Source organism: Pyrgilauda ruficollis, unplaced genomic scaffold (genome assembly GCF_017590135.1).
Source record: "Pyrgilauda ruficollis isolate IOZ18807 unplaced genomic scaffold, ASM1759013v1 scaffold3, whole genome shotgun sequence".
Lineage (NCBI taxonomy): Eukaryota > Metazoa > Chordata > Aves > Passeriformes > Passeridae > Pyrgilauda > Pyrgilauda ruficollis.
In genome coordinates, this window is record NW_024524377.1 from 22,603,917 (window position 1) to 22,627,671 (window position 23,755).

A 23,755-nucleotide genomic window follows, 5' to 3' on the forward strand; every position below is an offset into this window, starting at 1 on the left:
TAGTATTTATCTAACTGGCTTAGTCACTCAGATTTAACTCTGTCCCAGTTTGATAGGTTTTTACTTCCCTCTCCAGCAGCTGAAAAACATTTAAAGAAGGAATGCAAGTATGACCAGTAAAGATGAGACTAACACAGGATAAAGATCTACAATTTAAAGCACACAGAATTAACTGTTTCTAGCTAGAAAAGCCACTTGATTCTATCAAAAAAAACTTAATGCTGAAGGAATAGACAAAGGAACAAATTCAAATAAAGAAGCAACCGCTAAACAAGATTTATGGTTTGGGGGAAACAAGGCAATACCCATATATTATGATAGCCAGAACTCTGAGACATCCTTTTGGAAAACAATGCCTCTTAAAACCAACCCCAGCGAACCCTTACCTACGACATCGCAGCATTTTCACACAATACTTTAAACCAACAGGTGTTCTCTGTACTCAGGCTTACTTCACTAAGAAAGGAACAGACTCCAACACAGAGGAAGTTGAAAACAGTTTATGTCAATATGCTTGCTATTCCACTGGAAAAAAAACTACTTTAAATTCAAACCTGAAAGCAGTCGTCTCAAGATACTATGCAAGGAAGGCAGATTGAAGGTTACATAAAATTTGTCAGTGTTCTCTTTCATATTATTTTTTATATTTTTTCAAGCAATTAATAGCCAGTACACTGCATTTCTTTCCTTAACTGTGGTTTATCTCTTACTAATACTTTTCTCACTGTCATCACATGCTGAGTCAGAGAATCAGTGGTAGAAGGATGCTTCATTGTGTATCATCTGAGCATAAAAAAGAAGCCATTTTAAGGAAATAGCTATCTGAAAATGAAAACTGTATGAGGGCAATAAATAAATACCTTGGTGCCACTTACCTTTCTGTTGTATGAAAGCAAAAAGCTTCTGTAACACGGATTTCTGTACGGTAATTTGAGTATAATCTAGTGATACGAAAAATCACATACCAACCTAGGCGCAGAAAACCAGTTCTGTGTTCCACTATCAACCACACCCACCCAAGAATGATATCAGTGTACTAAATATGGATATGTCTAGATCTTTGTAGATCTTATGTGGAAAGTATTCCCTAGATTATGACCAAGACTTTTGTTCTTCAGGATGATTTATCAAGTAGTTTCACCATTCCTCTATTTTAACAGGAAACTTCTCAGCAGAGAAAAGCTGATTAAAGACAACAAAATTGAAAGATTTGTTGTTCTAGACATATTGTTTCAATAAACATCTAGAATTTATCAATTAATTCTTCTTTTCTAAGGTATTTAACAAGACAATGTATCCATGTCTGAAAGGCACTAGGCGGAACAGACAAAAAGAAACAATTTGTTCAAAATGGAGTGGGTGTGATTCTACAGTCTCACAAAACATCCACCCATCACATGAATGGTAATGTAAAGATACTAGCCATATGAAATAGTTTACATTTGCCAAATGGAGTGTACCTGTAATCCACCAGTAAAAAATAAATTGTACTACACAGACCACTGTTCATCTCCTCCTAAACACCTATAGCCCAGTAAAAATATAAAATACTAGTAAAAATTATAAAATGCAGAGACAGCGTTCAAACACGCAGGTGATTGTTTTCTGCCCCAAAAGATAACAAATCCAAAAGAAACAAATTCTTCCAAAATGAACAGGTAAGTCAGTGGCTTCTTAAGACAATCAGCATTAGTGCAGGAGAAAAATAAGTATAGCCATATGAATTTTACAAGGTCATGTGACACTCGTGTATACAGACACTCCTCCTTTCCCTCCCACCATCAATGATTTTCCCCATACAGAAAAAATAATATACCACACTCCCAGTTTCATTAAAACCAACGCAGGCATCAAGCTTGCTTGGGAGGCTCTTTGCAAACCAGTCTACCTTCAGTAGTTCGTATGGCTAAAAGGCTTAACAGATTTCAGGTCTGGTGTTGGGTTTTTAACCCATCATTCCTTCGTGCACAAGGAACGAGGGTTTGCGCGTTTTGTTCCGCGGCTGGCAGCGCGCGCCTCGGCGATGCCTGCGCCGGGGACCCGACTGCCTGCGGCTGCACAGGGTGGAGACTCACCCAAGCTGACATTGTCTGGATGCCACACACTACATCCCTCGCGCATCCCCGGCTGGCTTCCCAGCCTCTTCCGAGGCATGCCTCATTCGGGGAAAACCCGGGGGGCACACACATACCAGAATCCTCCACCAGTCACCAGAGCCTCTCTAGAAAAAAATCCCCGATGGTGCCTGGGGCGTGGAGGGGCGCAGGGCACAAGCGCGGGCCGGTGAACGCGCGCCCCTCCCGCACCCCTTCGCTCCGGTGCTCCCGCCCAGCCCCGGCGGTGGCTCGGGGGCCGAGGGGACGCGGCAGGAAACGCCGCCCTTCGGCTCTGCCACCGCCGCCCCCCAGAAAAGAGCGACACGAAGGCGGCTCCGCCACTCACCTCGCCCCGGCTCCCGGGGAGCCCCGGCGGGCAGCGGCGACGCCCCACAGAACAGAGGGGCGAGGCGCCGGGTTCGCTCCTGCTCGCTGCCGGCGGCGGCACCCGGGTCCGCTCCGCCCGCAGACCACCTCGGCGGCGGCTGCTGCTGCTGCTCCTCTCGCCTCCACTAATGGTGGCTGCCGATACCGGTTCCTTTCGCCGCTCCCTTCCTTTCCCGTTCCTTGTTTCCGCCGAGCGCGGAACCGCCTCCGCCCGGCGGCCGAGGCGCGTCCCTGCCCAGCAGCGGAGACGCCGCTCCCCACACGCCGCTACCGCCCCAGCACCGCCGCCGCTCTGGGCTCCCCCCGCCGCTCACTTCCGGCGTCGGGCCGCGCCTCGCCCCGCCCTGCCGGGACCGGCGCCAGCCACGGGGGGCGGCGACGGACCCGCAGCGCCGGAGCGGCCGTTGGGCGCGCGAGTGGCTGTTGAGCACGCGGGGACGGTTGGGAGCGCGAGCGGCCGTTGGGCACGCGGGGGACGGTTGGGCGCGCGAGCGGCCGTTGGGCACGCGGGGGGCCGTTGGGCGCGCGAGGGGCGGCTGGCGCGCGCGGAGCCTATCGATCCCCGCGGAGCCGATCCGATCCGACCCGATCGGCCGGTGCCGATCCCCACGGAGCCCATCGATCTCCGCGGTGCCGATCGATCCCTGCGGTGCCATTGCTCGCTCAGTGGGTCCGCCCGCGCCGGGCGGTGACCGGCGCGCTCTCGGCAGGCGCTGCCCGCGCTCCAGGTAGCTTGGGGCTGCGGTTGCGCCCGCAGGTAAAGGCGCTGCGGGACGTGCCCTGTTCCGATCACCGAAGGTTTCTGTTGTCAGCAAATTACCAAATCCTACCGAAAATCCTCGGTCGTGTGTCCCGCTGACCGGGGGCCAGCCGCGGCCCGCGCCGCCTCCGCTACGGAGAGTTTGCCCCCGTTCCTCGTCCTACCACAGCTTCAGGGCCGAGGTCACCATTTTAAAAGTTATTTACAAAATGGAATAAACGCTACTTGCTTGCTACTGCAAGTAGTGCTATAGGAGGGGAGACTCGCTTAAATACAGTTTATTGCCTTGGGGCTCCAAGCTACAGCGCAGGAGAGGCGGCATGCACGCTGCCTGCCGCCGGGAACGTGCTTCTGCCCTGTGCTACAGCCGCTGTCTATTGTGACACAGCACAGGCATGTTTTACATCAGTTTATCTGTCAGTATTTGACAGGCACAAAACTTCAGTCAGTTAAAGTACAGTATTTTCCATAAATGTGAACAATTATGCAAAATGACGCTTGTTTTACTGCTGTAAGTACTAATTTAACAATGAGATTACAAGCTAGGTCAATGGCAACATGAAGATCTGTTTAAAATACAAGCTAGTACATGGAGAAAATTATTTTCATGTGTACATACAATTAAGTAATTTGAAAAACAAAGTTCACCCATTTAATTCTAACATCTAAAATCTTCGCTATACAAATTCACCTCAACATGTAATCACTTAAAAATTCTTGACAACATCATAAAATGTTGCAAATTAACAACATCCCAGACAAGTTAAGATCAAAGTTATGGATGCAGAAATATATAAGTTATCAATATGGAATAAAAATACATGCATTCATCACCAAGAGACTACAGCAGTCTTCTAGAGTTGCAAATAAAATATTTTTAATCCAACTGTTCCAAATTCTAGACTGCTACTGATACATTGCTTCATGGTTTGTGAAGTTCCGCAATTAAAAGGCGTCTGGGATCACATTATTTAATAAGAGTGATAAGTACTTCAGTTTTCAGTGCTGTTCTGCACTTGCTGCATATCTGCAGTGAGAGTGAGCCAGCAGAGACTATGAATCTGATGTTATCAGCAGGTTAAACTTCGTCTGGAGGTTGTATTAATCCCACCTCACTTTCCTACTGATCCTCCGTGACCCTGAAGGGATTAGAATGACAACACCTCCCCCAGAAGCTGGCTTGAGATGGCCAGAGGAAGCACAGGCAATGCAAGGAGGAACTTGTGCGTGCTATGGCCAGGTTCCTTATGGCAGCTCCATGGCAGCTGACCCAGAACAGAAGCGCTGCCAAGTCTCACGTTCTGCACCACTGCAGCTCAGGAACTGCACGGCCATGAAGTGTGCAAAGCTTCATACCCACAGCTATGAAATTCTCTCAAAAGGAAAAGGAGGCTGCAGCTGACTACTGCAAACTCTGCTTTTGCCACGTGGAAATATTCCCTTATATCAAACTTGCTAAGTTGTCCCTGAGCCTGAGCAGACAATAGACAGCAGAGTTGATTTAATGCAGGGTAGAGACCAGAGCTAGACCACTTGAAGCTTGAGGACCCGATTGGATCTGTGTGCATCCTACAGAACCACTATCCAACTACAGACATAAGTTACTAATGTAAAAATCGTCCCCCAGGCCAAGGAAAGAATACATACCTGCAGCAGATGTTGGGTAAGGTTTTCAAAGTAGTACAGGAAATTTAGTCATACATCTGCCAATGAAATTAACAGGTAATGAATTAAAAGAATAAGTGAAACCTTTTGAGAAGGTTAAAATGTTGGTTTAAATGTATATCTGCATTGAAATAAAAAAGGATAAAATGGATCATTTTTTAAATCAGGGCAATAATTCCATGGCTATTGACCCTTTCTTCTCCCAAATGCTGCCTATCAATCTCAATTTTACTTATAGCTAAGCACTGTGTTGGCAGCTGAGCTTAATTTTGAATCCTTCAAAGGTTTTATTTTCTGTATTTAAATAACCCTGAATAAGAAAGCATTAAATAGGCAAAGGTTACATAGGGTTCTGGATCATTAGACAGTTGGGAGAATTTCCATGAAGGATACACCAAGTAAGGGCTAGAAATATGAGAGTTCAAAATTAACAAAAACCTCTCACCTTGGTTGCTTTGTTGGACCTAAGAAAACTCAATGACTTGTGCAGTAGAAATTTCTTATTTTGGTGACGACCTGCTGGGTCTGACGTAGACTGTCAATCAAAACTATATGTGTGTGCATGCATAGGTACATCTAAATATCCATGCAACTGTACCATCATGGAACCTCAAGCACCTATGGTGCTGCTCTAGCAAGGAGAAGAGCAGTCTGACTCTTTTCACCTGCTTCTTTATGAATTTCTTTTGCCAGCTACAGGGCTCAAGGCACAAAATCCTTAAATAGCCTTTCCTGTTCATCAATAGCTTGCTCAATCTATACTGTATCTATTGCTGCTCCCCTAGCTATAATGGCATTTCCAAATGGGAATTCTGACAAAGTATTACAGTATTTCTTAGTAACAGGTATAGCACCCATAGCCATTAACATCAATAATTCAGTTCATCCAGACTTATATCAAAAATGTCTTCTCTCAGATCTTATCTACTGTTCATCAACAAGGATATCTTGAAGCAGTTCTGACATTGCAGTAACTGGTATGATGACAGCAGTAGCCTGTAATAGGAATGCAGAATTGGACAGGAGCTTCTGGGGTTTCAAGCCAGCCAGCATGATACATAATCCATTGTAGAAACTCCTCATGTTCTACTTGAAGGCCACTAAGCTTCCTCAAGGCTACTGTTTGGTGGGGAGGCTGCTGCTGTTTGCATGGGGGAACAGGCTCAGAGGAGCACCAGCACAAATACTGGAATGAAAATAACATTTTCTGGACTCATTTAATTACTGTAAATGAGAAAAAATCTTGGGTAATTCCAGCTGAGTTACAGTGGGATGACAACTCTGAATCCAAAGCATGGAATGTCTGTGGATGAAAATATAGCCACTCTTTTCTTTATGCACTTTCCCTTCATTCCACCTCTGAGAACTAGAGAAGCATTCATTGTCTTTCTCAGGTGATGAGAGAATAAGATACTTCCTTAGAGCCAGAAATGAAACCTTGTTCATAGCCAAGGTCTGAATTCTGCTCTTATCAATGCCAAATCAGTCCCTTGCTTGGGAGGGGACTTCATACTTACTATTGATACTCTTTTTTATGGAAATGTCAGCACTGCAGACTAGCAAATCATCTATCTACAGCATTCATTATCATTATCAGTCCTTTTAATGAATACTCAAACCACCCCATCACACATCTCAATAAATCAGCATGGCTAACACATGCCAAAAAACCATTTCTTCTTGACCCTCAAAGCAATCAGCTTATGCTGCTGAAGCAGGAAGCTTGTTTGTCCCCTGCATTGTTGTAATCTGGTGCATACAGCTGCAAATGTTGTCTTTGCTCACAAAGCTTCTTAAATCCCTTTTTTAATTCTACTAAACTCTTTGCCTTGATGACTGCCCATGACAATTGGATTCCATAGACAGAAAATATACTGTATGAAATCGTATTGAAAACGTTTTCTGGAAGGTTTTGCTCTATGAATTGGGGCATAGAGGCTGCAATTAGCTGGCTTCAGTACACACTAGATGAAATTTCATATTATAGGAAGTTCCCCTTGCCTCCATGATCTCTGCTACCCTCCATTACTCTTTATTCTGCACAGTTAATTTTCTGGTTCCTTTTTAAGTCATCTGAGGCAAACCCTGGCCCTCATGAATGTATCAGAGCACCTGTGCAGCCATGCACATAAAAATAGGGAAGGAACAACACACACACAGATTAGCATCTTCCAACATACAGAGCACCACAGGGACTCTCTGGACTCTCCTCCCAGGCTGAAGTCAGTAATTGATTTTAATGGGAGCAGGGCTGAGCTAATGCTGGCACTTTGGAAAATCCCACCCAAGGGATTCAGTGATATTGAAAGTGCTTGAGGCAGGTTAACTGCAGGCATTTCCACTAATGGGGAATGGCACAGTTGTCTTTATTAATTTTTCTTCTCCAAAGTCCAATTAGAATGTATATATTTTTATATCCTTAGGAACAAAATAATGTAAAATGGTTCTATTTCTAGAAAGTCGTACTGAAAGGCAAGTAAATGAGTGATTTCCTGCAGCACAGTTACAGGCCTTAATATCTATCACAGTCCACAAGAATCTATTAATACTCTCTTGCTGCCCTTCTTTTTCCTTCAGCTCACTCAATATGATTACAAGGGAAAATAAAGTCAGTGTGGGTCCCAGTCACTGCAGATGCACTGGCTATTTGTAAAGCAAGGTTTTTCATCATCTTCCTGGAGACAGGAGAACCAATACTTTTCTATCTGACTGTACCTTCAAAACCAACAGGAATAAATTTCACTGGTGAAGATTAATTGGAAAATGGCCATTAATATGGGGAAGAAAAGGTAGCATGAACTGGAATGAGGTGTAAACAACAGGAAGAGGGATGATGTAAACAAATGCTAGAGGACATTGTTATGGTCAGTTTTTGGAAAAGTCAGTACAGGGTAAGTGTGGACTAAAAAAAGGAACCAAAGCTATGGCAACCATTTTGCAAATAACTCTACAAATAAATACAGTCTTTAGCTGTCTCTGAAAACTATGAGATTACTCATTCATAAAAATGCTGAGGTTCTGGCATATTATTCACTTAAAATACAAATAGTGATTCTTTTCCATACATTTATTCTAACAAGACTAGAATTTTAAGCACGGTGGCAAACATTACCACTTCAAAAGATCCCACTGCTGTAGTGTAATGGCAGAAGTTTGGTCATTAACATCACAGTGAAATGATAGCAGAATACCAGAAGTTTTGCAGTCTTGAGAACAATTGCTTTACATAAAAGAATCAAGACCACAATAGGTTTAAACAATAGGTTTAAAATACTGAGCGAGGTGAGTGGCCGAGTGAAGTGGGAAAAGAAACTCTGTTTCTCTTCACTACTTTGTGATTCAAATTTTTCCTGCAAAGTTCTTCTCTTCTTGCAATGACCTTCTTGATATGACTATACTGGCTCTTCAGGTATAAAGGCTGTGCTTGATACCAAACTGGAAGAGCCCCAGGATGACCCAGGGGCCTGCATCAGGCATTTCTCTGGGTCAGGCTGGAAAGCATTTCTCAGATCTTCAGAGTTCATGTTACCTACGTTACCGTTACAGAGTGAAGCATAAAAAAGCAACAAGTAGTCACTTACCTACTTTATTTTTACTTCCTCCATGACAACATTTCTCATTTTATACTGAAAATTCAGCTCACTTCAGAAGTGAGATCTTTTGCTTACTGAGGTAGAAAAAGGGCATTTTAATATAAATGTTGAAATGTCCTTCCACACTTTATATGCAGTTAATGCTCATTACAGAATAATTACCTGCTAGATCTGATTTAATAATTCTTAAAGTGTAAATAATTTTATCAATGTGCAATAAAATAGAGTTATCAGTTACATTGCTGCCTGAGAGAGAACTGAATTTTGGATCTTCAAAAAAGATGACTGTGAAAATCCAAAAGACTACATTTTGTTTCCTTTCTTTACAGACGGAAATTCAGTAAAGCCCATTTGTGCACTGGCCATAATTGCAGGGGGAGCTTTGTGTGGATGCACTGCAGCAATATGACACAGTTTCTGGAGCTGCAGAGATAGATTGACACATCTCTGGTATACTCAGTACTGGCAGTGGCTTGTTTTTCCAATCACTATTAGCTGTTCTTCCCCAAATATCTTCAGCCACATCTTGTCCTCAGATCTCATCCTGAAAAGTGACCTGCTCAAATAGACTTTTCATTTCAGGAGACACCTGGCACTAATTTATTTGGAAGACCAGGTAGAAAGTACAGCTCTCTCCAGAAGTTCTGTTATTTAACTGTACCAAAGGTTTACAGGGCAGAACTATTTTTTCCCTGTCTATATGAAGTATTTGACATATGTATCTTTTAAATTACACATTAGGATTTCCTGGAATTTCTGTTTTGACTGCTTAAGTGATATTGGCTTGACTGTTAACATTTTTTAAAAGAAGTAGTTTAAATTGATGCAGTTGTTCTTTCAGTGAATGACTGAAAATAGTTGTGGGAAGTTTCAGATTCTTTATAGAACAGTTGTAGATAACTGGACAGTAGATTTTTGAACAGTAAATGTCAGTATTTTTATCATTGTACTTTGAAATAGCTACAATTTATTTTAAAACTGCCATTCTGAATTGAAAAGTGGAAAATAAACATTTTGGCACGTTTAATGTGGTCTGCGTGATGTTTCTGGACTTATCAGAAAGAACTGTCATGATTTTTTGAATAATTTTAATGATGAGGTAGGAAAAAATAAATGGCACTTAAGAATAACTTTGAAGATTTTTATTCAAGATTTGATGAGCAAAAATCCAAGCAGTCCTCATTGGTAATTCCTTCAGAGAAAATTTCCTTTTTGAATCTTAATGTCTACTTTTGAGATAGATTACTTGTATAGGAAATCTGTATAGGAAAATTCAACTGCCTTAGCTATCAGTGTGATTTCTCTTAGTCTAAGACACAAGTGCAGAGTTATATACAGATCACCCATACGTACACATAATGTATGTTTGCATTTAATTTGTTCTCAAGTACTCAGGGATTACCTTTAACTAAATGAAGAGTGGGATTAAGTGAACATATGGTGTTAAGAAAGCTGAAAATAAAATCCCCCTCCATCTTACTCTACCACACTTATACTGCTCATTAGGGAATTACTTCTAAGTCTGTGTGGACAAGCTTTTTGAGGAAGGAAAAGCATAAATTTTCAAAGGTTATGAGACAAATCCTGCAAAATTATACTAAGTGAAAGGTACCTTGTTTTTTATTCAAATCTTGAAACTAATTTTTCACTTGTATTGTATCAATTTGTACATGTAGAGAAAGAGAAGACCCAGTGGATTCTTTTGACTCATGTTATCTCAGGTAGGTTTTCTGTAAGTCACACTACAGTCATAACTGGAAGCTGCCTTCTTGTTAAACATCTTTTCATAAATGCAACTGGAAAGCTCATTAGCCTACACTGAAGTGATAGATTTTCAATCAGAAAAATCTGTGCATTTATTTTAAAAGGTTATTTGTGAAATTAGATTCAAACCCCATGATTTTCCAGATCATTTACCTGACAACTAAGCTTAAAACGGATATGAAAAAACTTGAAACATCTATTGTATATGCCAACTAGTAACAAACTGTTTCACACTGAGTGAAAATAACATCAAAGGACAGAACCCATGGTCCCCCAGCAACTCTATGGTTTTGTATTTAGCTGGTGTAGCCCAGTTCATGCTTACCAACCTCAGTGAGTTCTTCCCGTCACCTTGGAAGCACCTTACTGGCACTTCTCTTTCTTGAGTTGTGTGTATGTTTATGTTTGTATGCTATGTGATTCTGCTGTCCTCTTACTCCTGCCAGGGCCTCCAGATCCTCCCAGAGGTTCATTAATGTTAACCAATTTGCCCAGCCCAGAACACCCTCATCATAGGAGCTTCAAATTCTTGTAAAACTCATCAAAATCTAACCAAGTCTTCCACTCTTACTGATCAGTTGCCCTCCTATAACTACAACCTATCTTTTCCTTCAGAGAAGGAATAATAAATATTAAGTTCTCAAATAAACTCTCTAGAGCAATCTATGAGGCCACTGCTCAGTCCCTTACAAATCTCTTCCATGTACACTCCAATTGGACATCTGTAAAGTAGATAGCACCACCAAAGCTACCAGTAGGAATACAAATGTCTTATAGCAGCAATCAGCCAATGCTTACAGTGCACAAAATCTATGTGTGCAACTGCCTGTTTTTATTTTTGCTATTCTTGTTCTTCCTTTCCCATTTCCTCCACAGGATATTTTTCCATTTTTGTCATTGTGTCAAAACTCATTTCGGCTCTTTAGTAAAACATATGTCCCCTATCACACCTGTGTGAGTATCTGGCATAAACAAACACTGAGAGCAGGGGCAGGACCTGGGTTACCACACCCCTGCTGCTGCCTGTGCTGTCCATACTGACTCAGGCAGCAGGCAGCAAATCCCACAGATCCAGGCTGCATCTGCTGTACAGCAGACCGACTGCCCTAACAGCCAGTGTGCGAGCAGCACACCTGGTGCCCTCGAACACAGTGGGCAGCTGGTCTGGCTAAAGTGGCCAGCCTGGAGACCCTCAGCTCCTGAGCTACCTGGCCAGAGTGACAGCTCCTGCAGGGCTGCTTCAGCAGCTCCAAATAGCACATCCGTCTTACTCCATCAGGACAACATTTCTGCACAGGAGCCTGAGTTCTGTTTCAGTACAATAATAAATGGCACATAATAATAATAGAAGCCTTTTAGGGGCTTACCCCTGCTGATTTACAAATGCTTTGGAGAACATTCAAGGTGACAGGCTGTGCTCAAGTCTCACCAGAAATGGGATCTGGGCTGCAGCTGCAGGCCTGTCCCCAAGGCAGGTTATGTTGTGGTGGCAGTAGGGCTCACAGCTCTGTAAGCTGGGCTGCATATCTGCTGTAGCATGCCTGCATGTCTCCTCTGCTTGGACTGTGGAGCAGGGGATTGAGGGGCGGTGCCAGGCCCCTTGCAGCTGCAGGCAGAGGAGGGCTCTTAATGCACTGGATGTGGCAAGGTTCTTAATGCACTGGCTGCTTCCTGAGAAACTCTCCTCTATCACAGGCAAACCACAGTGGTAATTAGGGTCTGTGCAGCTGGGCCAGGCTGGGGAAGTGAAGATTCAAACTGCAGCTGTGTCTTCTTTAAATCGTTTATGAGTGGTGCTCACTTTGGGTTTTGTTTTACAATCAAGTAGAAACCAGCCCTAGCAGCACCCCATATGTTCCTTGTCTTTTGTTTGCTTGGGCATGTTTATTGTACAGGTTTACTTAGGATCTAGCTATGACTATGTCATGGGTTTGTTGTATACATTGTCAAAGACATGAGACTGAGCCCAACACTTGTGTTTAAAACATTATGGCTGTCTGAAAAGTCAGAAAAATGGGCGTTCTGAGCTATTCTTACACCACTGTAAACAATTTTAGCTAGCTAAATAGAAATCCTGCCACTAAATACAAGTGTCAGATTGCAACCAGATTCTCAGCATGCCAAACCCACATCACTGTTGTTTTAGACTTCCCTTTTACTGAGTAACCTGGCAGTGCCTTGTGTTAAGCAGCCAATAGCAGAACGGCTGTTACCTACTCACTGCTCATCTGACTGCTCCTGTGCAGTTCCACCTTTCAGAGTGTGATGGTGGACTTGCAAGAATCCCAGGGCATACTGAAGGAAGAAGCATAACTTCTCTTCCTGAGAATATACCCAGAGCCTGAATTACTGCTGCTCAGAAAGTTGTGTGCAGAGCAGTGTATGTATTGGAGCTCAGACTTATTCATTGGAAACAAATGTCCTCCTTTCAAAAAAGATAATTCTCCTTCTACCACACCCTTTGGTACAACATCACTAACCCCACCTCCCTATCCCCATCTTACCCTTGCCCTCTGTAAGCTATGTCTAATCAATTTGCTGTTTCTGTTGACCTATTTTTGGACAGGTTAATATACATCATTCACTCCAGTGTGAAGGTTCAGCCTATTTGCAACCTTCTATAGGTGCTTCCCACTTTAGGATTTCAAGATCCAAATGGCTCCCTAAGTGTTGATGTATTTTATGCCTCCTTTGAACCTAAAGAATCCACAGGTGGCAACGAGATGTATGCAAGCAACAGGTACTGCTAATTCTCTCTGAAAGTCTAAGGCTAATTCCACTGAAAGCCTGTGCCATTATATGAGTATCAGTCAGAGAAAGGAAATTTTAACAGCCTTTATAATTCTAACATATAAGTGAGTGTCCTTGGAGGAAAGTATTTTGGTCACTGTGGCTAATGCTGAGCTAGTGTAAGTGACAAGGGTTAAGCATATTTATTTTCCTTTGCATTAGTTGTCCCTGCAGTAGGACTGTGTTTGAACAGTTGGTAAATTCAATCTAGCACAGACCTGGCACATAGTTTCCTGCTACATCCATTCCTGCTCCTTTTTGGTCAAGTGTCATGTGGGATTAGCACCATCTAGACTACAGCAGAGCAGCAGTGTTCATTTTAATTTTTCTAGAATTATTAGTTTGTGATGCAGTCCAAATATAGCTGGAACCCAGTGTTTGTATTCAACTTGACTATGTATCTAACTTTGCCTTTCCCACTGGAATGTGTACTAAAGAGAATACTTCTGCAGCACTAATTCCCTTCTGTCGCAGTATTAAAATTGCTGTATAAAAATAAGGTTACTCAAGTAGTATTTTAAATTTATGTGGTGTTGTTGCTTGCTTCTGCAAAATCAGTCTTAAGTGAATACTTACCGTAGCATGGAAGATAGGACTGGAAGGGGGTAAGCCAAGAGTACTTAAGGTTTCACATCATGAAACTGAGTTTCTGCTGAAGCTGAAGCAGAACTGCATAAAGCTAGAAAATATTTCAAACCTGGCTGCTTAAAGTAAAGAATCTATGTATCAATGACTAAATGCAATGGCCTGGTTTTCTAAAATGGTTGACATTCTCATTGAAAGCAATAGGCATTGCATATGCTTAACTCCCTGGAAAACCAGGCCACTTATATTTAGAGATTTAAATATTTGGAGCTTAAATTTCAACTACTAGAGTTAAAACTCAGAGTATCTAAAGCCTGTTTTTAAGTAGGATGTCTGATCTAGTGCTAGAGGTTACAGTTAACTAAGATAAATGATTCCTTTGCTGACCCCCCCACTGCCTCCAAAAACATTACCCTTATACTGAGATACCTTAGCTGTAGCCTAGACCACTAACCAAGAAACTTGGTTTGAGAACTCTTCTTGGAAACCCTTTCTACAACATTTGTCATGGATATTAGCCCTAACAGTCAGCATTTCCGTTCAATTTGAATGCAATTGTTATCAAAGTGCTGTTTGGTCCATTTGATTTAAAAGAAAGAATCAAAAAAAGCAGAAAAAGTGGCTTCACAGTTCCCATCCTGGGCAGAGGTACCATTGCTCTCTGCAAAGAGCTGGGTGCCTGGAGCCTCAGTGCTCTACAGCCCTGCTGTCTGGACTTCCAAATGGGGGAAGGCTGAGGGTATGGGGGAAATGACCTAGAACAGCTGCTCACAGGCAGGACTGAACTGGCATAGTCATTCAATCACAGTGCCCAAACCCTTTGCCAGTAAAGGCCTAGCCAAAAGCAAACACAGATAAAGGAGTTTCCCTGCTTCTAATCCATGAAATAGAAACCTTATTTGCTTCTCACTGCTTGTCCTGGGAGGCTAAACAGGTGATCTGCTTTTTTGATTAACCATTGCTATAGCAATTGGCTCCTCTTGAGAGTATGGAGGCACTGGTTCATATTTCCCACTCAGTTCTGAAAAAGGTCAAGCACTGCTTTGCTTCAGTCATTGAGATCTTTGTGCCTACATTTGCACCAGGAAAAATCATTATACCACAGGGTGGAACTTGGCTTCATCCTTCTGTTTGTCACATGGGACATTAGAAGAGTGCTAGTAACCACAGCACTACTTTGCAGTCACCACCATAGAGTCCATTCTCTCACCATTAAGGAAGAATATTGGGTTATTGCTTCAAACATTCATCAAAGCATCACCCGTAGCTCTGCTCATGGCTACCAGTTTTATGGATGCAGAAACCGGTCTTTGCTTGATACTTTGGCCTGTGTTTAATAAGGTAGTGTAGGTACCAGCCGTGTGGGACCCAGACAAGTCTCTGCAGTGCTGTGTAGCTGGCTCACAGCCCAGCAGAAGCAGGACAGCCCCAGGGATGTGGAGATTGTCATTTGCTGCTAGTTTAAGTTAAAATCACAGTCACAGTGTTTCTGGAGTCTCAGTGATACTCCTGCATCTGCACAACTATCTTTAGTATGAACTTCCAGCATGTAGCCCATTATTTTGCATGCTGAAATAGAAAAGGTCCCTTAAACAAATACAAGTTCTTTCAAAGAATTTACCTCATCACCAGTCCTTATTTTGAAATGTCCTTGTAAGCATGGGATTCCTACACACAACATTTTCTGTTTCTGTTTCTTTCTGCCCCAACACCAAGACCTGGTGATCACAGCCTGCTCTCTCTGATTTGTCTGGTGGAAGGAATCTGAGGAAAATCACTACTATGCAGGGTCTATTTCTGCAGGGTTTGAAAAATTATTTAAATAGCAAGTACTGCCAAGAGATTGCAGGAGTCAGAACCCTATTTTTAAAATATTGTTTGGACAGTGCCTATGGTATGGTCCTTTATGTTCTAGAGGCCAAGACTTCCCCAGTTGTGTAAAAAAAGCTTTCAGAAGGTAGCTGTGTGTTAGGTCATCACTGTACTATTCAGAAGTGGGGAAGGCTGGTGCTCATGCATCCTGCAAAGCCCAGACTCCAAGCCACCTAACACAGGAAAGGCTCTTTCTGATTTTAATGGGTTTTGGACCAGACCTTAACCATGAGTAGTAGTGAATGTCGGTGTGACCCATATTCAAGAATGAGATCTGCTGGGTACTGAGTAAATACTGAGTACTAGTGGGGAACATGATAACAATGCAGGCTCCCTAGAGCAACCTCAGAGCACTCTGCATGACTGAATCAGCCTCCAGCCATGGCCTGCATCTTCAGAAATCTTTCTGACATTGGGTAATTTATTCTCTCAATACATCTGCAGGGAGAACTCTACAACTAAGTTATAGAAAAAGAAGTAGCACGAGAAGCAGGGATGCATTTGTGCCAATGCTTGTGGAACTTTTGATGAGTGTGAAAAAAGCTGAGGATGCACCTTCTCTGTCAAAAAATCATAAAAAAAGCAAAACCAGGATTCTACTTTTATCCACAAAGAGATTTTATCTGAAAGCCAGAACTAAAACTCAAAAGTTCCTGGCTTAGACCAAAACCCTGCTGTGGGACAGTGTTTCATTATAGAAGTTACTTATCTACCAAAACTATTTAAAGACAGGAAATGTTATCTGTGGTTAGGATTAATCTTCTGTGTCACATAGCCCGTCTCCTGAATGAGAGATTAATGCAGAGTATAGCTTCCTGACAGGCAAGAAGCATCATATGGATTTTGTTAATTTCTGTGGGAAGAAGCAAAGCCAAGTAAATTGTGCCATGCATTGCACGTTGGAACACTGTCAGCCGAAGATGCCTCAGCTCAGACTGCTCATTGTGCCAGACCTGATAGACAGAAATGGGCAAAGAAACCTCTATCACACCCCAATGTCCATGTCTACCTTGCCAAAAAGGGAGAGTGACCAAAATACTGCACATGCAGCAGAGAGTAGGCAGCTTCCACTTGTCCTGACAAACTTCAGTGCTACTTCAAGAAAAAAATGAGAGTGCAAGAAAAGCAGGGCACAACAGAGAAGTACAGCAAACACATGGAATGTCAACATGGAATAGCAGCATCAAAGATGCTGGTTGAGGAGCAGGGGCAGAATAGAAGAAAATGTGGCAGCTTTAACTGGCATCTGCTGCCTTGTGTCCTCAGTCAGCCATTGGCACCTTGACCACACACACACTGAAGGTACACAGATAGGGCACAGTGAGACCTGACTGCAAAACATCCTCTCTGGGCTCTTGTCACACTGCCAAGTTGCAGATATAGTGCACTGCCCTTTGTGCACATTCACAGAGGAGAGGAACTTGTGACAATAACCCAGGATAAGATTTTACTTGTTTAACTTGAAGGAAGGAGGTCGTCACATACATCTTTTGTCTTCCCAGATGGGGCTGCCTTGTCTGCTTTTCTATTTGTATAGCCGTCTACACAGCTGAAATATTTGCTTTTTTTCCTGTGCCCTGCAGCCAGTGCAGCACTATTTGAGCTGGTGAAATGCCAGACTCTTACTCAGTTGTAAGACTGAGCTGGTGATCTAGTCAGCTTTGTTATGTTATTGTCGGCCACAGCAGCAAGATAGCAGACATCACCACCAAGATCATCAAAGAGAACATTCACTCTTAAGGAAGAAAAAAAAAAAACAAAACTGGATCATAAATTACAGCATAAATCTATTTCTAGCCTAAAATAATATCTATTATTATCAAAACATGTATCCTAGAAAAAGGTCAGGGCTTGACCTGCTTGTTTTGGATTATATGATGTGCTGCTGTTGGTAATGATATGATTGGAGCCATATGGGATCTCCAGAAAATTATGTGCTAATTATGCATTAATGTGATCAGTTCATGTGTACCTAATGCCTGACTTTCCAGTGCTGATGTACAGTTTATTCCCCAGCAGATCAACTATGTGTGAGAACTTCAGGGATAAATACAGGAAGTTGTTACTGGAAGACAAAGGAATCTGTGGTGTGATTCCTTTTTTTTTCCCATCTTAAAATGATGATGGGACTGTTAATTTCAGACTAGAATTATTCCTGGTTTAGTGTGATGGTTTTTGAAGCATAAGACAACAAAACACTGTCTTGTGTGCTGCAGCCTGAGTGTAACACAACAGGATCAGCCTAATGCAAACATCCCCTGTTTATCTTAGCAGGACACGTAAAGATTATTTTTAATCCTTTGAGTGCATTGTACCTTTAAGATGGTATTTCTGAAACCATGAAAGGCTCATTGTGACATTAAGTATTGATTACTTACAGCTCACACAATGTTTTTGTGCTATACTACTGAACTTGCACAGTTTGTATTTTCACTCTTCCTTAAAGATCTCAAGTTTCAATGATCCAGTGGGCAGCTTAGAGCTCTGACACACTTCCTGTCCTCAGTTGTCCTTATATGCTGCTTGGAAGGGCTGGGCAGTAGCCAACATCCCTTCCAGTCCCCAGTGACACCGGCTCAGACATGAGAGCTGCATCAGAGCTGGCCATGAAACCACAGGGTAATCACACTGTACACTGTGAATGGCTGCACCATTCAAGTACAACTGTTTCATGCATTCATTACGTGTTGTGTTTGGAGAGTGCACTCAGGATCTAAAGGCACTGCCTGACAGCTCAGCTTCACTTCATCCTAATGAAAATAAGGTGTATCTTCTATACTACAGTAGACATGACAACCAAAACCATGCCTCAAGACACAGCTGGTCTTCTCTGTGCTCCTTTTTCCCTCTGTGCTGCTTTAGTCTTTTCAGACTGCTCCTTATGGGCAGCAAGCTGTGGGTATGTGTTTCTCTGCAGATAGCACTGTTCCCTGCCTTTGAAGCGCCCTCATGTTGTGGTTTGCTCTTTTCCTTATTCCTTCCCATGTAAATAGAGGGGCGGGTGCTTTATAGATAAGGGCTGGGAAATGGCTGTAATGTGTGTGTCTATGAAACAATCAAACAAAATGAAAGCTGGGACTGACCCTTGAAATTTCACTGCAAACATTTTCATGCATGCAAGTGGCTTAGTTGACTTCACACGGGCTGCTAGTTTAATAAAGGCTATCTGTGTGGAAGAGAAAGCAAGATGGACACTTTGTTTATTGATATGATAATGCAGCTAGCTTGAGGCTGCTACATTGAGACTGATAAAGGAAAGATAGCAAGTTCATAAAGTGTTTAATTTTAAAGCATGTAGGGTATTATTAGCAGAGCAGCTGTAGCTTTTTATATCATTTCGTAATGCATGTGATGTGGCATTTTGAAATTAAAACCCTTTTTATGGCTGTCTTTTGTCATGTACATCGTAGCCAAGAGCTCTCCTTTTCCAGGGTATTCTCTAACCAAGTGTGTGCTAAGACTCAGATACCTTTGAAAGGTAAGGACCTTTAAAGCACAAAACTACTTTCCCAGAAGAAAATTAGGTGAGTTTGGCAGATTGAACTAACTAGCTCTAAGGAAGAGACAGCCTCTGTTTTTGCATCCCTGCAGTGGAAGAGCTGAGACATTCCCAGGCGTGGCCCTGGCAAAGTCCAGTGCCCACGTATTTCTGGAATGAATGCCAGCTGCCTCCACGTCTTCTCACTCACACATGGAAACACTGTACAGTCAAAGCCATCAGGACTTGCAGAGAGCCCTGCAAATGATCTCAGGGGAAAGTAATCTAGGACCTTTTGCTCCCAAAAAAAGAGACCCCTGAAACTGGACTCACATTACTAGAGGACAAGAGAGCCTTTTGAATGAAGAACAGAACCTGAAAATTCTTTATGCTTTCACTCCTGAAGGACCTCCTGGGCATTTCACCTCAGTCATTAATTCTTCCAAACAAAATCAATTTACATTTAGAACTCATCCTGATTGCTTTAAACAAAAAGATGGGCTCATGGAAGTACATAGCTTAATATAACTCCTAGGTCACAGAAAGGGTAAAGGACTCCTGCCACGAGGTTCAGCCACAAAACCTGCCATCTTCCACCAGAGACATGAAGTAGGTTCCAGATCATTCTGTGAACTTGCAAAAACCACTGAATCATTTCTTGGTTTAGTTTTCTCATCTCTGAATAAGGAAATCTTTTTGCAGAGAGGGATTTAGCTTAGAGATCCACGGAAAACGCTCTTTCTACTCTGAAGGAAAATATGACAAGTATATGACAATGTTGTGGCATACACAAAAAAAGCAGCACTAAACCCAATTTCCCTGTCTTGTAAACAATCAGCATCTTCCATAGTGGATATACTAAAATCAATGACATCTTCACACATACAGGTCCTTTCGAGGCTCAGCTGCCAAACATGACCTTGTAAAAACATTACATTCCTATGAAAAACAAGTCTGGACACTGATAAGCAGTACTGGAAAATTACACTTGATGTGGTAGACGGAGAAGTATTAGATTGTTAATCTCTTATCCCTTCAAAGATCTTGTCCACTTAGAAATGAAAACCCATTGTTACCAAGGCAAGGAAGCCCCTTTTCACTGGATTAACTGTTGACTACCTAATGTCTTTCATTCATGTGCCAAAGCCTGTGCTGCATTGTGCCCTCTCTTCTCCCACCTAAATTACTGCTGAAGATAAAGCGAGCAACTGCTCCCTGCAAGCTTCTTCTGCCTGCAGGCCATCCTCTCTGAGCCACCTGTGAAACCAGTCATTTTACCTTCTCTTATACTTCCTGCAGGAGAAGGCAGGTTCATACAGGCTCCCCCAGTCTGTCCCTGCATATCTCTCTCTCTCCCCCTCCAACTGCAGTAATACCTTTGCCTGCTATATTTGTTTGGGTGCGCTACAAACCAGCACAACCCTGCCCAGGATGGCATCACCAGGTGCAGGCATCACCCTGCATCAGTCCCTATTCCGCTGCTTGCCTGTGTAGTTCAGGGACACCATCTGTCCCTTCTCTCACCTCTCCTAGGCTCATTCCAATCCCCACCCACCCACACCTTAATCTAGTATCTGGCATTTAGGTTTGACTGACTTTCAAAGTATAAATGGGTCAGGTCATTTCACATAGGCTGATAGGTTGTGATTGCAGCTCTTCTATGCTGAGTCACCCTGGCAGCAGATGTCATCTGCTTCTCATTTGAGGGAGAGGCACACAGTAAATTAAAAATGCAATATGCACTGCTAAAATCTTATACAGCTGTATTCAGCAGAGATGAGTGGGAGTTCAAGACAGTAAAATTACAGGGGGTTCTACTACGAAGGCAAAAATTCAGGGGAAAAGCTCTTGTAAAAGCACTTAGTTCAGTTACCCACATGTGCTTCAGTAACTGGCTAAATATAGAACACCCAAACTATTGGAAAAGCAAAGAAAATGGAGACCCAGGAAAAATAAGCATGGTCATGCAGGAAATACTTCTGAATTAAACCATTCCGCTGCAGCCTTTGTAATAGTCTCAGAAGACCACAGTTGTAAAAAATGAGTCATATCTGGGCTTGAATGTAACATTGGCTTGACATTATTGACGAGGGATTGCAAAGGATCCGTGTGGTAGTAGGGTAAACTGTGTTTGTTTTTACAGACATGTATAAAAATACACATCACTAGAAAATCAAAGCAACAACCACAACATACCAAAGAGTTTCCAGAGGAGACAGAGAGCCTAATTCTCTGAGAGCCGGTGACCCCAGCTGCTCTCAGAGCTGAGAACGTCACTCGCTGTCAAGACTTGACCCAGAAGAAAGGAAATCAGGGCTGCATTTCATTATTTTGGCACAACAGGCTTCAACAGCTGCAACTAAGGTTAACGAACTGCAAATCAACTTCCAGAGGCACAAACCACATCAGCCTTCCCTCAGAATCAGACACATTTGTTTCCCTGAAAGTCTATCAAAATCATTGCAAAAACAAGGTCCTTTGTATGTGGCTCAAGCTGCTGGAGTGGAAAAGACACCCTGAGTAAGCATAGGTCAAATGGGGTTAAGCTTGCTTTTTTCCAAGAGTTATCTGGAAAGGATTAGAATCCAGCAGCACTACTGGCCACCAAATGTGCTCGGACATCGCAGCTGAACTCTTGGTATCTTCCAGCAAAAAGATTGTTTTCTGTTCCTCTATTTGTTCTCGTATATGTTTACGGTATTTACTGGCAGTTGACATTGGAAAAAAAAACCCCATTCTTCTAGATTTCTATTTGGTAAAAAAAGGGAAGTTTTTACTGAAATAATTGCCTCTTTTTCACAGGAAAGAAATCAGTAGTTTTTTACTGGACTGAGTCTTCTGTAAGTGCAGCCTGTTGGCTGAATAGCTGGGTTCATGGTTACAACCCTGCTGCGTTCCCACACTGCAAATTCTCAAAGCAGAAGTTTTTAACCTCTAAACAGTCATGGTTGTAACTGTAAATGTCCTGTCTTCTTCCTTTCCCTTTAAATCACCTTCAGCCTGGTATCTCATTCCAATTTCAACAGGATTTCAGGAGAGAGTGGCTGAGCATTGTTTTGTCTTTTACAGCTTTAAGACAAAGATTTTAGAAGTTTTTACAAGATTAAAGATTTGTCGGGCTAAGTAGTGGATCTGAAATACCAAGTTCCAATGAACAAGATTTGAGGCAGTAATTTCCCAGAAGGTGGCTTGGAAATGCCCTCCATGTGACAAAGAATCCCTCCCATCCCTCCCCAAAACCTGGGAGACTCACATGGATGAGGTTTGTCAAGCTTCCTACAGCTTTACTTTACCCCAGTCCACCTCTATGCTGTCCCTGCAGGAGTCAAGCTCACAGGGCTTCCCACGTGGTCTTGGAAGGCAAATTTCACACGGTGGAACAGGAAAGCACTTTAGATCACACCATGAGATTTGGATTATTTTAATTTTGTGGGGTTTTTTTTCTACTGAGATCTATTAATTAGCACATTTGACTAGACTGGAGGAAAAAAAAATCTTAAAAAAATATACTCCAGGGAACTATCTCAAATTAGCTCAAGGATGACTTCTGTCTTATTTTCCAATGATATTTGCTCTTTGAAGGCTTGGGGGTCTGTTTCATATTTACCAAAGTGAAAGCTATTATATTACTGAAATCAAAGTCCTTGTAAGTAATTTAAGACGGTGAGCAACAGTTTTCTTCAAATGGTCATGGATTGCATGGTCTTGCCAGTGAAATTTCTTTGGAGAGAATGTCACATCCTGCAAACTTGCCCTAAATTTCCACCATTTTATTCTGCCAAGGGCAGGATGACAAGACTGACCACAGGGCCCTCCTCCTGCTGTAGGACTATATTTGCTGTCGCCCCCACAGCCTGGGCAGAACACTGGAATAGAGTCCTTTGCTCCAAAGTGGTCCTAAATCAAGCTTTGTACAGCAGACAGGAGGTATTCACATTTTGGTTTGAGGCCTATCCTGAATACAAAGGTTTTTCTTTAAAATACAGTACTTGAATTTAGCAGTGAACAGTACATGTTGAAAATGACTATGCCAGTTTGCAATACCCTCCCTGTACTATATTATCAGGGAAGAAGTGCCCAGGAAACAAAACCCTGAGCTATATTCATCCGGTGTTAGCTCTTGCATCCATTTTATCTGATTATTTATTTTGCAGCCCAGAGTACAAGCCTAATCAGAACTCCCTATCCTCATTGCTTATACAACAACTTTCGCCACTCCTCCTCTCCTTCTGTAAGCTTTACTCTGAAAAAAAAAGAAAATTAGAGGGTACAAATGTTCTCCTAAAAATGCAAGTTGCTTGATCCTTGCTACCTTTTCAAGGATATGGGTCTGTGGAGGACCACACTTCTAGCAATCAGGGCAAGTAAATAGGAGTTTAGGGCATACAATTCTGTCTGATGGCACTAAGTCTGTATTTTGGCTTAGTTAAATCAACATGAAATGTGTTTGGCACAGTATTTGTTGTGATTCTCCTCTTCCTTGCTATTTAGACTCTGGGCCTCTATGTATCTGACTGTTTTTAAAGAGCCAATGGTTGATTTTTCCACATTTTTTCAGCTCTCAAAATTCGATCACTGAAGCTATTTTCCTTGGATGAGTTTCATGAATACAGACTGTTAACTACCTTCTTGATCTGGTCTTCTGTCAGTGTGAATATTTTTGTCAATGGATCTCCCTTCTGTTGTAGTGCAGGCATTGCAGGTGGGTGCTGGGAGGTGTCCAGTTGTGTTTTGTAACCAGAGGTGTCAAAAGTAACCAGAGGTG

General features: G+C 42.5%; 1 protein-coding gene across 1 annotated transcript in view; it reads right to left on the reverse strand.

Moving 5' to 3' along the window:
* RAPH1 (Ras association (RalGDS/AF-6) and pleckstrin homology domains 1) overlaps positions 1 to 2,774 on the reverse strand; it is an 87,083-nt gene extending 84,309 nt beyond the window's left edge. The window contains exon 1 of the mRNA XM_041472719.1: positions 2,443 to 2,774. The gene's annotated coding sequence lies outside the window, so the exon portion shown is untranslated. The remainder of the gene's footprint in view (positions 1 to 2,442) is intronic.
* Positions 2,775 to 23,755: the final 20,981 nt, after the last annotated feature.